Genomic DNA, 16799 nt, shown 5'->3' on the forward strand with positions numbered 1-16799 from the left:
TTAGCAACCTGCGGCTCCGGAGCTGCATGCAACTCTTTGGGCCCTCTGCTGTGGCTCCCTGTCAGGTGACACCACCACTGGCTGACCCCATCCCTCACCCTCCCCTCCCAGTCACTCCTCACCTGGCCTGAGAAGGTAAGGGTGATGGCGGGGGGATGGAGAAGTGGCCAAGGCAGAGACAGAGAGATACAGAAAGAGGGGGAGAGAGAGGGAGAGAGAGGGATGGGGGGAGGGAGAGAGGAAGGGAGGGGAGAGATATATGTCAAAAGGATTTTGTGGTTCCCGGTATGTTTTAACAACTAGTTCTCTGCCCTCTGACCGGCTGGGTAGGCATGGCTACGGGGTCATGTGATTGGTGGAAGTGAGTGACGTTGAGTTGGCCATGCCCACCCAGGTTTTGTGGATTCTGGTATTTTCTTTTCTTTGGGAAACAGGTCCAAATGGCTCCTGGCCTAGGAGATACTACACTTGTTCTTAGCCAAAAGGCCGAGAAGTATAGCAGCGTAGCAGTGAATCAGCCATAACTTCCCCAAATTTCAGGAGTCATCAATTCCGGATTTTGGAGACATTGTGTAAGTTAGCCCATTTGAGATACCTTGGTTCAAAAATTGATCAAAGTTGATGATCTCACCCAGTTAAACGTCATGACAATAGTTTTAATGGTATATAAATAGATTCAAAATATTTTGTCTCTTTGAATTTAGAATTTGGCTTCTCGTGGTACCAACTTACCTGAGATCCAATTGAGTACATTTATCTTCTAAGCTTCTTGTCTTGGAAATAAATTCAGCAACGCATCTCTACTGCTGTTCTTAATGTTTTAGCTTAACGCGATTTCTTATCTATTTGTCTCCTGCTGACTCAACATACATATTTTCTTTTTCTGTATTCATTTTTCCTATGAACTAATAAATCTCTCTGAGTATAGAAATGCTAGAGAAGAACACTAAGGACCTATACCAGCATGACACATGTTTCTTTTTCAAATCATCCAAATATGATTCTTTTAGATAAAAAAAAAAAATAGGCAGCTGAAAGATTAGTAGAGCACGCTAGCCTCAGATTTTGGACTTGATTACTAGCACATTTTCTCCCCAAGGACATTGCTGTGATGCAGCATTTATTTGGCAAAAACCATGCAAAGAAGTGCAAGGAGCAGATAATGATTGTTCCAAGACCTCTCAAGTCAAATTACATAGAACTTCAATTTATTCATGAACAGGTCCCAATATATTCAGTGAATGCTACTTCTAGGCAAGCACAAACAGAGTTCCTTCTTTGGAATGCAAGCATGTTCCCTCTCCAAGAATGATTTGTTAGTGAAGTCGATAGCCTTCATGTTTTGAAAGTCTATCATTCGACTTCTCCAGGCTGAAGGCATGTAACAGTCTTTAATTTTTCTGTATTGGGGTCATCAACCTTTCAGACTTCAGGGACCACTAAATTCATAATTTTAAATCCTGCGGACCACTAATATGATCTGCCTAATGACTGGCTTGGTGGGTGTGGCTAGCTGGACATGTGACTGGATGGGCATGGCCAACTCGATGTCACTCATGTCAAGGGGTGCCTCGCCAGCCTCTTACTCGCCCCTCCCCTCCTAGCCACTCCTCACCTCCCCACACGGGCTCCTTAGGGCACCAACAGGAAGCAGTTGTTGGAGCTAAGCAGCCACCATGAGAAAGAGTTGGCAAAACAGCTCAGTTCAAATTGGATCTGACCGAAAAGGAGGCTCAGTAGAAGCACCTCACTGAGGACTATGAGCATAGGCTTTCCAAGCAGAGGGAAGACCTGTGGGAGTGCAAGGCCAGATACAGGCACCTGGAGGCTCAGCGGGCTGAGATGGTCAGCCAGTTCCAGGCCATGATGCAATCCAACTGGAACAAGGTCCTCTGGGTCTTCGCCACCAGCAGCACTTCCCTCCAGCCTTTGCCCAAAGCCCTGCACCAGGAGGCCGAAGCAGACCCCAAGTCGGAATTTCTGTCCCCCTCTGACCCACTCAAAATGGCCCTGAAGGGAGAAGACTCTCTGCAGCAACACAAATGTTCATTCCACATATCTGTCCCAAGGGCCATAGTTTGAGGACCCCTGATTTAGTGCAATATAAAAAATGCAAATAATTTTTCTGCAGACCACAAAATTTTCTCATGGACCACCAGTGGTTCACGGCACCACCAGTTGGTGACCGCTGCTCTTTATGGCACCATCCAATTTGTGGTGGATGTTTCATATACTGTACAAACTTTTTTTAAAAAGGGGGTCCGCAATTGTTTTTCCCCCTTAAAGGAATATAACAATGAAAGACAAAAGTTAAATCTCTTTAAAGGAAAAGTCTCCAGAACCCAAAATGTGAATTTCTGTGTGAATTTCTGGCATTCTGAATACCTTGCCAGCTAGAAGAGAGATAAAAATGATTTCAGCTAATATTATATCCTAATATCATATTCTTAGAATTAATGCAAGCAAGACGGATGCTGTAACTATCTCAGACCTGTGCTACTGTGAAATTATAAGTCTCATTTAACAATAATTTACATATATTTTACTATGGCTTTCCAATATATTTTGTTGAATGATAATGATTTTATTAAGCAGATGGAATAAGAATAATAGCTCTTTTTCACTATAATAAGAAGTCAATTCCATCACTGTCTTAATACAGCAAAAGTATTTATTAGGGACCATATTATTATATATATCTCATAGGAAGAAGGAATAATTGAAACATTAACTTTCAATAAAAGAATTTTTTTTTAAAAAAAACCTCTTAACACTTTATGCGTCCTACCTTATTCATTTCCCGAATGATATAAATATTTGGTTTCTATTAAATATCAATTTAATAGCTTACATGCCCCTGAAATGTATATATATACTAAATTGCCTCAAGCAACAATGGGAAAAATAATTAAAAATTACTAAGCAAGTGGCTTTTGGATTTAAATAAATTAAACCAAGAAAGGAGTGGCAAAGTGGTCTAGAGGCAAAGACCTGTGTGGAAGGTTGAGAGTTCAATTCCAGCCAGTGGCAAATGTTTCTTTATCAGGGTGCAAACAGAAAGTTTCTATTACAAACTTCGCTTAGGTGTCAAGAAGGGCATCTGGCCAGTTAACCCCCAGTTCCACTGAGTCTCTCCGACTTCACCCTGAAACAAGGGATCAAAGGGTTCTAAAAAGAAAAAAAAACCAAGAAATATTATGTCTCCGATTAATCATATATAAGATAGACTGTATATTGATTATTGGATGGTGCAGTGTCTCAGCGATTAAGATGTTGGGCTTGTCAGCTGGAAAGCTGGCAGCCCAGGTTCAAGATCCAAGTATCACATGAAGGGTTGATCTCCTTGTGTTGTGGCCTGTTGGCTGCCAGCCCCTTCACCAGCCGAATCAGAGGAGGAGAAGGCGGCATAGGAGTCAGGGTCAGCATCAAGGCAGCCTGAGAGCTCCAAGCGTGAAGAGGGAATGGAGCTGAAGAGAGAAAGACAAAGGTGGAGCGTGGGCCATCCATCAGCCCTCAGATGGAGAGTCAACAGCCCCCAGGTCTGGAGATGGTTTATGAAGAAGAAGAGGAACAGCTGGATCCAGGGCCTGTTGCGCGGAGAGCAGAGAAGAGGAGAGCAGTGGAAAGCTGTGGGCGGATCCTGGGGAAGGGAAAGCCACCGCTGCTAGTGAGGCCACACCCTAGCTCTGGGGATAAAAGGCAGGGGGCGGAGATGAATAGATATGGCCGACAACTATTCATCTTCCGGCTGAATGGACTTGTTAGCCTGTGAGAGAAACTTTGCTGGGGCCATCAGCACTCCTAATAAAGGAGTCTTTTGAGTTCACGTCAGAGTGTTTGGAGAGCTGGGTCAGAACACCTTGCCCCAGCTCCTGCCAACCTAGCAGTTTGAAAGTATGCAAATGCGAGTAGATAAATAGGTACTACTTTGGTGGGAAGGTAACAGCCTCTATGATTTCATACTGTCCATATGACTCAGAAATGTCTTTGGACAGCGCTGGCTCAATGGCCTTGAAATGGAGATGAGCACTGCCCTTACAGTCATCAATGACTAGCAGAGTAAAATCCGCAGGGACTTCTGTGTTGATTGTAAAACAGTTAATCCATAAATATTTAAAATGCTCTATGCTACATTGCATAAAGTAATCTCATTGTAATCTCTCCTTATCATACAATAAGAAAACAAATAGAATTGGAGATAACTAGAGACTATCCTAGTACAAGTTTACTAGCCTCATTTTATGCCTTTAATTTCAAGAACATGTAGTAATAGCAATAGACTTATATACCGCTTCATAGTGCTTTTACAGCCCTCTCTAAGCGGTTTACGGAGTCAGCATATTGCCCCCAACAATCTGGGTCCTCATTTTACCCACTTCAGAAGAATGGAAGGCTGAGTCAACCTTGAGCCGGTGAGATTTGAACTGCCGAACTGCAGCTAGCAGTCAGCTGATGTAGCCTGCAGTGCTGCGCTCTAACCACTGTGCCACCTCGGCTCTGTGTGATGATGATTGTCATCCACTGGGGTAAAGCTCCCAATTTTCCAGCTGATTGTGGATTTCATATTTGTCTGTGTGTGTTTCATATTTCATTTAGTACAAAAAAATAAAAGTGCAGGCTATCAGCGCAGGCTGATAATTCCATGTGGAATTCCACGGAGACCATTAATGGCCCTACAGCCTGCTGAAGGATATACGGGGCTTGTCAGAAGTTTTCCATGGGATCAGGTTTTATGTGCTGTGTCTGCACTGCTTCACAGGAGGGGATATCTGACAAAAGCCAGTGTATATTGGTTTTTTGCCATTTCTAGATGTCAAGCAGATCTAAAGAGCAAAGGTTTAAATAAGTAAATAATTCTAAAATGAAAAGGTACAATCACTAGGAAGGCAAACCCCCTGGTGCATGTACTTGTTTTATACAGCTTTTCAAACAATGTTCCATAAAGTTAGAAGTTCAACTGCGAAAAGCAAATTCTGAGAGTTCTCCCCGTTTTCTAAGCTTTATATTTCCTATTTTGTTTTCACTTCTAGTGTTTTCTATATCGCCAGTTTGCTTTTTTTTTTTTTTTCCCCTGAAGAAAGAAGAATTTGGTAAGTTCAGAAATGGAACTGGAAATCATTCCAGCTTAGAAATTAACACAACGCTCATCTGGAATGAGATTTGATCAATATCTGTGGTCTTTTAGTAAAAAAGAACACTTGCTTTGATTAGCTCTATTGTCTTGTGTTTCCTCTATATACTGAGAGCAATAGCACTTAGACTTATATACCACTCTATAGTGCTGTTACTGTGCTTTGCAACATCAGCATATTGTCCCCAACAATCTGGGTCCTCATTTTACTGGCCTCGGAAGGATGGAAGGCTGACAATTGTAAACTGCTCAGAGAATGTTGTAAAGCATTATGGAGCAGAATGGGACTCTGCGGCCAGAGTGGTATATAAGTCTAATTGCTATTGCTATATCATTCCAGACAGGGGTGAAATCCAGCAGGTTCTGCGTGAGCAGGGGGTTGGACTAGATGACCTCCAAGGTCCCTTTCGACTCTGTTACTGTTACCTGTACGAGGGATTCAAACCGCCGAACTGCCGACCTTTTTGATCGAGAAACACAGTGTCTTAGCCACTGAGCCACCTAGTCAGTCTTTCTCTTTAAGGGTATGACGTAGGGTAAATTTCAGTCTTTTCAACCACATATTTTCCCATTGTTCTATATGTATATTATAATCCAAAAATTTAGCCCACTGTACCATACATTCCTTAACCTGTTCTTCATCTTTTTCAAAATTCAATGGTATAAGTTTTAGCAGTTGCATGTTCATCATTTGTACACAGTTCTGTGGCAAAATGAGCCTTCCAATGTGCAAAACTATAAATTCTTTTTTTTATCTATTTTAAATCTTTCTGATAACTGCAAATAAGAGAACTATGCCCAGCTATGCCCCTCTGTTACCAGTTCTTCTATTGATTTTATTTTACAATGATAGAATTTTAGCATTTCATGATACATTAGCCATTGGTGTTTGCCCATTATTTCTCATCTATAGAATGATTCTTATGCTCAGTTGGGAACAACCTGCATTTATATCTATCCAAATAGATATAGAATAGACATATGGAATGACATATGGCACATGACACACCATGATTTTTAAAATACACATTAACCTTGTGACTTTATCATGTCACAAGTAACCATGCCACCCAAATCTCAGGTCCTGACCTTCTAACCAGGGATGGGCTGCTGGGGGATCGCAGGGGTTCGGGAGAACCTCTAGCTAAGATTCTGTGCAGTTTGGAGAACCCCCAAATCCCACTCCTGGCTGGCCCCGCCCACCCAACCCCTCCCCTCCCAGGAGTCCCCATGCGGCCTGTTTTGGATGCAGGTAAGTGCAGGGTGCATGCAGAGGCTCGGGGAGGGTGAAAAACAGGCCTACTGGAAGTTCAGGAAGTTTGGGCCTGTTTCCGGCCTCCAGAGGGCCTCTGGAGCCCAGGGAGGGCAAAAACGCCCCCCCACCCTGTCGTGCAGGAGGCCAATTAGGCCACGCCCACCACTGCCATGCCCACCCAGCAACCAAGCAGAGAACCCCTTGCTAAAATTTTTGAAGCCCACCCTGCTTCTAACTATAAAAGTCTTCTATTTTTCACCAGGGGTGGGTTCTAAATTTTTTTACTACCGGTTCTGTGGGCGTGGCTTATTTTGTGGGTGTGGCTTGGAGGTCATGTGACTAGGTGGGCGTGGCTAGCTGGTCAGAGTCATTTCTGGAAGGTCCTCGCACTTATGACCAGTCCTTGCACTTACGACCCGACTCATTTGTTTGCTTTTAACACTGATCAGCTGTAGGACGGCCCTTTGAAGCCCCGCAGCAAAAGTTTAAACAGTTTTTTTCCCTCTAGTCATCAGCTGGGACTCAGGAGGCAGCAATAGATTGGGGGTGGGACCAAATAAAAGGTAAGAATAACGTGGGGGGGGAGGGCGGGGGGGAGGAGAACCGGTTTGGTGACGTCATATTGTCACCGCTACCGGCTCGGCCGAACCGGACCAAACCGGGAGGAACCCACCACTAATCATCACCCACTGTTTCTTCCATACAAACAGCAAGCTGTTCTGTAAACTTATACATTTTTCTTTTACTTTTGCTGTGCTTAGAAATCACATACTTTTCTGTGCCATTAATCTTCTTCAAAAAGTATTCAAAACTCAAATACGTAGAAGAAAATTTAGGTAAGCAATGTTGTTAAAGTTCCTTTGAATGCCTCAGACAATGGAATTGGTGGAGCAAAGGAATATCTTCTGGATAAGTTTAATATAAACAAGGACAGTGAGATTCAGCAGTTTGTGAATTTTTAGCCACAGGCATAGATGTTGCAATGATTTCTTTGTAAATCTGTTTTTGGAATAAAATTTCCACTGCTGTCTGTTGTTCTGCTATATAGTAGATAGAAAAGAGGCTCACCTGATCAATTCCAGTATGTTATAGTTATACCTTTGTAATAAAACAGGATAGAATTAGACTGTAGAGATTGCAGATTTGTATGACTTATTTTGCTGCAGTTTGTTGTAAAACGATGAAGCTACTTAGTTGAACTTGGAATATTTTAAGAAGAAGTAAGACATACATGCTGCATTTCTTGGGACATCCAACAGGAGTGACCAAAAAAAAGTAAATATAGGGATTTTGATAGCACTGCCAACTTGAGTTTTTGAAACATTCCACCTCATGGATGCCACTGTGTATATCAGATTAATTATTTATAAATAAATATGTACCGTATTTTTCGGAGTATAAGATGCACTTTTTCCCCCCTAAAAGGGGGTGGAAATTTTGATATGTCTTATACACTGAATGTAGCCCTTCTCACCCACTGCCCCCCCCACCCTTTGGCCTCTGCCTGCCAGCAATTTACCTCCTTGCAGCAAGCAGCAAGAAGAAACAGCCCATTTCAGCTTCAGCACAGCCTAATTAGCACAAGTTGATTGTCCCTGACTCTCAGCTGTTTCAGGCTGCAAGGATTGCCATTGCCTATTGCCGTGCGGGCCTCTGCTGCTTGCTGCAAGGAGGTAAATTATGGGAGCAGATTTTTTTTCTTGTGCTAACAAGCTATGTGAAAATGAAAATGAAAATAAAGCAGGCTGTTTGCTGTTTGCCTTTTTCTTGTTTTCCTCACCAAAAAAGGTATGTGCATCTTATAGTCTGGTGCATCTTATACTTCGAAAAATATGGTATATCTGAGTATATAAAGCAATAGCACTTAGATTTATATACTGCTTCATAGTGCTTTTACAGCCCTCTCTAAGCGGTTTACAGAGTCAGCCTATTGCCCTCAACAATCTGGGTTCTCATTTTACTCACCTCGGAAGGCTGGAAGACTGTGTCAACCTTGAGCCAGTGAGATTTGAACTGCTGAACTGCAGCTAGCAGTCAGCTGAAGAAGTCTGCAGTACTGCACTCTAACCACTGCGCCACCTCGGCTCTAAACAGAATGGGAAACTGAAAATAATAGAACATTGCTCTTTTAACCATATTGTGTGATTAGATGCAATTATAGTCGAAACCTCTGTTAGAATATGTATCTAGAGCTCATGTTGACTCCAGAGGCCTATAATATGACCTTTCTTCAAAATCAGCTTCAGAAACTAATGTGAATATTGTGTGATATCATTTGACTTCAAGCACAGTAAGATCATCTGTGCTGTCATTAATTTAAGAAAATTGGTTTCCTTTATGTGATAAGTAACCATGATAATCCAAGACAAAATAAATAGTGTATTCTGTGGCTGACTAAGAATATTTTTAGATCCATATATTACTTTAAATTAGGCGTTTATGTTACTCCAATGCTGGATTTTGTTCCAGTAGGCTCCCTTGAGGATATACTATCTTAGACAGAGGAAATACTAAAGAGAGGAACAACATTTTTTCCCCTTTGTTATACATATTTAAACAAAGTCTTCACTTCTTAGCATTCAGTTTAAACATTTTGATTGAAAATGTAACTACTTTTACAAAAGCCTAATTGACAACCTGCTGGAGAAGACTTCTGCGAGTCCCTTGGACTGCAAGGCGATTATAGCAGTCAGTCCTAGAGGAGATCAAGCCTGACTGTTCTTTAGAAGGCCAGATCCCGAAGATGAACCTCAAATACTGTGTTACCCCGAAAATAAGACCCTGTCTTATATTTTTTTGAACCCTGAAATAAGCACTTGGCCTTATTGCCATGTGCTCAAAAGCCCGATTGGGCTTATTATCAGGGGATGTCTTATTTTGGGGGAAACAGGGTACTTTGGCCACCTCATGAGAAGGAAGGACTCACTGGAGAAGAGCCTAATGCTGGGAAAGATTGAGGGCAAAAGAAGAAGAGGACGACAGAGAACGAGGTGGCTGGATGGAGTCACTGAAGTAGTAGGCGTGAGCTTAAATGGACTCCAGAGTATGGTAGAGGATAGGAAGGCCTGGAGGAACATTGTCCATGGGGTCACGACGGATTGGGCATGACTTCGCAACTAACAACAACAATTGACAACCTGTCTGAATTTTGCCCACAAATAAAAAGGAGGAATGGAGAGGGCGAGGGAGAATTTTTCCACCAAATCCTTACAAAGGAATGTTATTATTATTTTACAACTTCTTCTTGCATTATTCTTTACTCTAATCTTACTTAACAATCTATTGCATATTTACTTCCTCTCAAGGAAATCCTCACCAATCAAGAGTCATGCAGTAAACCACCATGAGATAAAAAGTACTGGTATATAATCCATGCTACATATATTTGGCTATTTGCTCACATCACTCAAGGTAAATAAATCTATGCAAAGAGAAAGCAGTTTTCTGGATAAAAGCAAATGTTTATTCAGGGTAACATGTGCACTTAAAAAAGAGCTGCTGTTTCAGCAAAGAATGAGTTCTGATTGAGACCTTATATAGCTAATGTCCTTGAGACCTTATATAGCTATGCCATTGTCTTTCTTGCTCTTGGCCTAACCATGATCCAGAAATGAAACCCCACATCCACTCCCAAGTGGTGAACCTTTTAATCAGGTACTTCATTGGTGGACATCAAACTTCTGGAAGTTAATCACAGCTGATTTTGGATCTAGCCTATCAATTTAGACATTTCCAGAACTTCCATTCTATGCTATATTTTTATAGAGTCCTTAAGGTCATTGATGATTCTACCATGACTTCTTTGAGCTCCTCCTTAAAATTTCTAGAGTTTTAGCATGGTGCAGAATTGAATCCTAGCCATTGGTCATTTTTCCCCTCTGGGATGAGTCATAAACAAATGTCCAAATGTTGGTGCTGGTTGATGCTGATAAAATTATTTCAATTCACTTGACCTGTTTTCCTAGCAAAATAGTTTAATATGCCCAACTTTGTCTTACCTGTAAATTATGGAAATGAGATTTGCATTTGATAATCATTTTTAAAACGTGGCATAGATTGTTAAGGTAAATTAAAGAACCTGAGGCATTTTTGTTGATTTCCTCTATGAATTTTAAAATGCCAATTGAAATAAAATAATCTATTGCCAATCTCCTCTCCCAAAGATAAAGAAATGTTAGATATCAATTACATTATCCCCAAAGTATTTACTATTAGAGGTTTTTTAGATAAAACTTTAGATAAGTTTTTTTTCATAGATACATATACATATAGATATACATATATGGATATACACATACACACGTGTGTGTGTGTGTGTGTGTGTGTGTGTGTGTTATACACTGATTTCATTTAACCCTTAATCAGATGTACTTTCGACTATGCTATTAAAGACATGAGGTCATAATGACCGCAATAGCAAAAAGAGATTCAATGTTTTCATGGTTGGATTTTTCTGAGGGCAGGATTGATTACCGTATTTTCGGAGTATAAGATGTACCAGAGTTTAAGACGCAGCTTAATTTTGGGGGAGGATAATAGCGGGGGGGGGGGAGAATCTGCCTACCGGGTATTCTTCTGGCTAGCGTCTTTAGTCTGGTCAACTTCAACACATTAGTTTGCTGTTTTTTATCCCCTGCTTGGGGATAAAATAATAGCTTCCGAAGCACAACTGATCTTTGGAGAGAGAAGCAATGAGAAAAGCAGGCAAACCACGGAGCTGGCTTCATTCTTAGGCTCCTTAGCCTCCTTAGGGCTGGAAAAAAAACTTTACAGCTAAGAGTCAGACGGAGCAGGCAAACTGCGGAGATCTCTTCACTCGCTAGTGCCTCGTTAGGGCTGAAAAAAAGCTTTGAAAAAGCTGAGTATAAGACGCACCCAAATTTTCCGCCTCTTTTAGGAGGGAAAAAAGTGTGTTTTATATTGCGAAAAATACAGTAGATTGTCAACTGTATACCTCCTTTGGGCTTAGATATTTAAAATATCTACCTGAACCTAAATTGTTGATTTCCTCCCAGATATTCCTCCCAGATTCAAATGTATATATTGCTAGCAAAACTGCTAAATTGATAGACAAGGCAATGCAGCAAAGAATCCATTATATTGAACAGATTGGGTATCATGTAAAGGAGATGTGTTTATCTGAACATTGAATCTTTCTATTTAGCACATACACGTACACACACACACACACACACACACACACACACACACACACACCTCCTGCAGCCCTCTGCCAGCAAAAATGGAACACAGTGGGGGCTCCGTTTTCACTGGCAGAGGGCTACAAACTAAACAAAACATGTTTCCCCTTTTGCATTTGAGCATCCAAGAAGGGACAGGAAAAGGGAAAGGGAAAGAGGAAAGAAAAAGAAGGGAAGGAAGGAAGGAAGGAAGGAAGGAAGGAAGGAAGGAAGGAAGGAAGGAAGGAAGGAAGGAAGGATATTTCTTTCTGGAGATTCCCTCAGAACTAGGTATCTTATATATTACAATTTTGGATTGTGGTTTATTATATAGTAAACAGACCTTCCCAAGTTCAACTGTGTAGATTCAAAGGTAAAATAGCATTCAGTGTGAGCTTGGAGATAACGTTTCCAGTTGGAAAGGAAAGGATATTATAATGAGAGGGAGGGAGGGTCTGAGGGAAGTCCTGCCTTCCAGGTGCCCCCAACATGAGTGACGTCGATCTCACCATACCCACCCCAGCCACGCCCATCCTGGCCACCCCGAGGTCAAACACAACCCTGATGTGGCCCTCAATGAAATCAAGTTTGACATCTCTGATCTCTCTCTCTCTCTCTCTTCTCTCTCTCTCTTCTCTCTCCCTCCCCCCAACTCTCTCTCCTATTCATCACCAAACTATATTTATATATTTCCAGAAAAACCTTCCCACGGAAAGGAAAACAATTGGCAATCCTTTTCCAGAAAGAGAAAGGCAAGGAACATAGCAGCCAGATAGTTTTCTAAAAGGAAGGCCTAGTAGCCAGCACTTGCTTGGTGTTAAACAAGCATGACCACATGACAAAATCAGTTTAAATAGAAAGTCATAGCCCAGATCCCTCTATACACACCAATTTTTCTACCTGTGAATGTGGAGAGTGATTGGGTTACCTTTGGTCTGGCCAACTATATGCTGAAATAAACTTTGTAGACCAGAATTTTTGACCCAGATGGCAAGTGCATATTGGTATAGGAATCAGAATGCAGAGGAAGAATTGTGCAAGCATTACTTCCAGTTGATGGGATACAGTGATAACCCCATGATTAAGCCGTAAGAAAAGTAAACATTATTAAACTTTTACATAGCCGAGAATAGCAATTATGAAAATGCATTGACATTTATTATATGCAGTGAAAACAGGGTGGGTTTTACCATAATAAAATGGTACTTTTGTATCCCAAGATACAAAAATCATAGAATGAAGGTTTGAACTTTTGAGAAGGGCATATATTTCAGTCTGCCAATCTCCCGCTACCCAGCTATTTAGGATATTCTGGCTTGTGAGGAATTGAAGCAAATAAATCTTTATCAGGAATGCAGAAATATAAATCATTTCATCTCCAACATCCTCGTTCTAGAAGTTGCCCTTTGGAAGCCCCACACTTTTTAACATATTTAGCTATCAAATTTGTATCCAGCCATCCAACATAGAAAATTGAGGATGATATCCCACCAAACACTGCAACTTACATTCAAAGATTTTCACCTCAGATCTATGTTCAGACCAGCAGTGTTTTGTGCCCAACGTAGTTTCTTAAATGTTGGTATAAGAGCTGGCAACGCAATACCTCCCTCTTGCTGCTCTGGAGATAACATTGGCAATTCATCTGAATTGTTTTGCAATTATTTATTTTATTTATTTATTTAGTTAATTTGTCAAACATGTATGAGATAACAGGAATAAGTATAAACATGAATATTAATACAGGAAATGAGTACAAATAAATGGGGACAGTAGACAGGGATGGTAGGCACGTTGGGGCGCTTATGTACGCCTCTTACAGACCTCTTAGGAATGGGGTGAGGTCTATGGTAGACAGTTTAAAGTTAAAGTTATGGGGGTTTCAGGATGTAACAACAGAGTGAGGTAGTGCATTCCAGGCATTGACCACTCTGTTGCTGAAGTCGTATTTTCTGCAATCGAGTTTAGAGTGGTTTACCATGAGTTTGTATCTATTGTGTGCTCGTGTAGTGTTGTGGTTGAAGCTAAAGTAGTCATTGACAGGTAGTATGTTGTAGCGGATAATTTTGTGTACTACGCTTAGGTCAGACTGTAGGTGGCGTAGTTCTAGGTTGTCCCAGCCTAAAATTTCAAGCTTGGTGGCATAAGGTATTTTGTTGCGAGCAGAGGAGTGGAGTACTCTTGTCTTGAAATACCTCTGGACTCGTTCAATTGTATTAATGTCCGCTATACAGTGCGGATTCCAGACAGACAAGCGGTATTCGAGAATTGGTCTAGCAAAGGTTTTGTATGCCCTAGTTTGCAGTACAAACTAGGTTCATATACATACTTATGTTTAATTATATGGGCATAGTCACTACTTCATTTCAGGGGGGCTTTTGGGGGGGAGGGGTTGTAGTCTAGTTGTAGTCTAGTGTATAACCCCAGGATTTTCTGAGGTTCTTGACTCAAGTAGTCAAACTCACTTTTTTTTTTAGATGAACCTTTACCAACTAAATGCTTCCACTTCAACTAGGTGAATATGTGCATATATCACAAAATATTCTTAGCAGTCCATCATTTTTTCTTTTTTTCCTTTTGTTTTTTTCATTCTCATCAGGCATTAAAGTTTTCTAGTTAGCAGAAACATTTCTTCCCTGTTTCTTTCTGCCCTGCCTTTTTATTTTCAAAGAAATACTAATCACTCCTTCATTCAAAGATCCAAAGAAGTTTTGAGTGGTTAAGGATTATCAGCCTGCCACCAGAAACTATAATTCCCAAGGCTCAACAGCATTATGAGATTAGTCTGGTCCAGGGATTCTCAACCTTGGTAATTTGAAGATGTGTGGCCTTCAATTCTCAGAATTGTCCAGCCAGCACAACAGCATTCCTGTCACGCCCAAACTCAGAGATTTATAGAGTATTGCTAATATGAAGCTATAACTTTCTAAACTACAGGATATATCCTAAGAGATTCTAGGGTGTGGCTACCCTGTTTCCCCATCCATCTTGGGACCACGCAGTCTCGTAATGTGGGTCTCTTTCCTAGATAGCTCTAAACTGGCAAATTCTTATTTCTCTGTGCTACAGGTGCACGTTCCATCACAATTCCCCAGCCAGACAATATAAATTCTGGGATCTTTGCCAACATGACTTCTTCGAGGTGCCAGGGTTGAGAACTTTGGTCTGGTCCATTCTTAAAGTTATTTAAAGCTTAGTTAGTTTGCTCTAGACAGGCGTGAAACAAAGGGAGAAGCATTGCTGTAATTAAATCTGAGGTAACCAAACTATTTCTCTAGCAAAATTGACAGCTTACCACGTTTTCAGAAAACCAGCTTTTTATAGCTTTATGTCATTCATACCCTAGTAAAACCTACCTGCATGTTGTGGCCTGTTGGCCACCAGCCTCTCCAGCAGCCAAATCAGAGGAGGAGGATGCGTGGGAGTTAGGGTTGGCATCAGGGCAACCTGGGAGCTCCAAGGGGGAAGAGGGAATGGAGCTGGCAGAGAGAGAGAGAGAGAGAGAGAGGTGTTTATGTTTATGTTTTATTAAATTTATATACCGCCCTACTCCCGAAGGACTCAGGGCGGTGAACAGGCACAGAATAAAATACATAACTACAAAAGTTAGAAACAATTTAAAACCAAATTAGATAATTTAGCCCAAGACAATTAAAAAAACACATAATTTAAAACAAATTAAAATTTCAGTTTAAAAAATTAAAAAGAAAGGGAAGAAAATTAGGCCAGGCCGGCTTGCTGGAATAGGAGGGTCTTAAGAGCACGGTGGAAAGTGTGCAGATCCGGGATCCTCCGTATCTCCGGGGGGAACTTGTTCCAGATAGTGGGTGCCCCCACAGAGAAGGCCCTCCCCCTGGGGGCCGCCAGTCGACACTGCTTGGCTGACGGCACCCGGAGGAGCCCCTCTCTGTGAGAGTGTACCGGCCGGTGGGAGGCTGTTTGTGGTAGTAGGAGGTCCCGTAAATAACCAGGTGGAGCCTGGGCCATCCATCAGCCATCAGATTGAGAGTCAACAGCCCCCAGGTCTGGAGGTGGTTGTTGAAGAAGAGGAACAGCTGTATCCAGTGCCTGATGTTCAGCTGTGCAGAAGGCAGAGAAGAGGAGAACACTGGAAATCCGTGGGCCGATCCTGGGGAAGGAAGAGCCGCTGCTGCTAGCAAGGCCCCACCCTAGCTCTGGGGATAAAAGGCAGGGGGCGGAGATGAATAGATGTGGCAGACAACTATTTATCTCCTGGCCAGCCAGACTTGTTAGCCTGCGAGAGAAACTTTTTGCCAGGGCTGCCCGCACTCGTAATAAAGGAATCTTTTGAGTTCACATCAGAGGGTTTGTCATGTTTGGGGAGTTGGGTCAGAACACTATGTTTGGGTATTTTCTAATACTGAGAAATGTGTCTGATTGAGTTTAGGAGGACTTTATTCTGAGTCAAGTTCAAAATCTGCTACTTTCATGAAATCCTTGAAGTTATCATGGTAACGCTAGCAAAACTGCCTTTTGTCTTCAAGGAAGTTTTTTCCACTATCGTATGGCCTGGTAGTCTACTGATGAAGCACAAACCAGTTGAAATGTGCACCATAGAAATGTCAGAACCTGTGATTTCTAGACCAGTGGTCCTGAAAGTTTGTGGCTTGGCAGCCCAGTTGCAGAGACAGAGGGGAACTGGGCTGCATGAACAGTGGGTCAGCATGCACACAAACGCACACACATCTCAATTTGTTTGAGTGGTGGGCTGGTGCACATGCACATGCATACACAACTTGACTTGCGCTGTGTGTGCATCTGTACACACACCGGCTCAATGTTTTTGCAAGTTGAGCTGCATGTATGCATGTGCTTGCTGGCCCACTGTTCACACAGCCCAGTTGCAAATAGGCTTGGCCCAATAGTGGGCTGTGGCCCAGGATTTCCGGACCCCTGCTCTGGACTCTATGCAATTACAACTCCAAAAGACATTATCGATATGATGAGTTGGAATTTAGTTCAGCAACAGCTGGGGAGACATCTCTCCTATATGACTGCTCACGCTTTTCTGGGATTACATGTATTGAAAAAAATAGACAATAAGCATACAAAAAGTGTAAGACTAATTTATCGGCCCTAGTTTCCTAAAGGAGCATTTCCTTCAATTTCTACAAGGATGTTTGCCCTTGAAACTGAAAAAGAATGACAAGTATCTATAAAATAAGTATCTACAAAATAAGTATCTACAAAATGCAAATATGGGGATTTGGTT

The 16799-nt window shown here is 41.7% G+C and overlaps 1 long non-coding RNA gene across 1 annotated transcript in view; it reads right to left on the reverse strand.

The window, feature by feature from the left end:
- LOC148112937 (uncharacterized) overlaps positions 1-15033 on the reverse strand; it is a 31160-nt gene extending 16127 nt beyond the window's left edge. Inside the window, exon 1 of the long non-coding RNA XR_015728822.1 lies at positions 14923-15033. This is a non-coding gene — a long non-coding RNA (uncharacterized LOC148112937). The remainder of the gene's footprint in view (positions 1-14922) is intronic.
- Between the last annotated feature and the right edge of the window lie 1766 nt (positions 15034-16799).

This window comes from Pantherophis guttatus, chromosome 7 (genome assembly GCF_059756535.1).
Source record: "Pantherophis guttatus breed Tessera chromosome 7, ASM5975653v1, whole genome shotgun sequence".
NCBI classification, from domain to species: Eukaryota; Metazoa; Chordata; class Lepidosauria; order Squamata; family Colubridae; genus Pantherophis; species Pantherophis guttatus.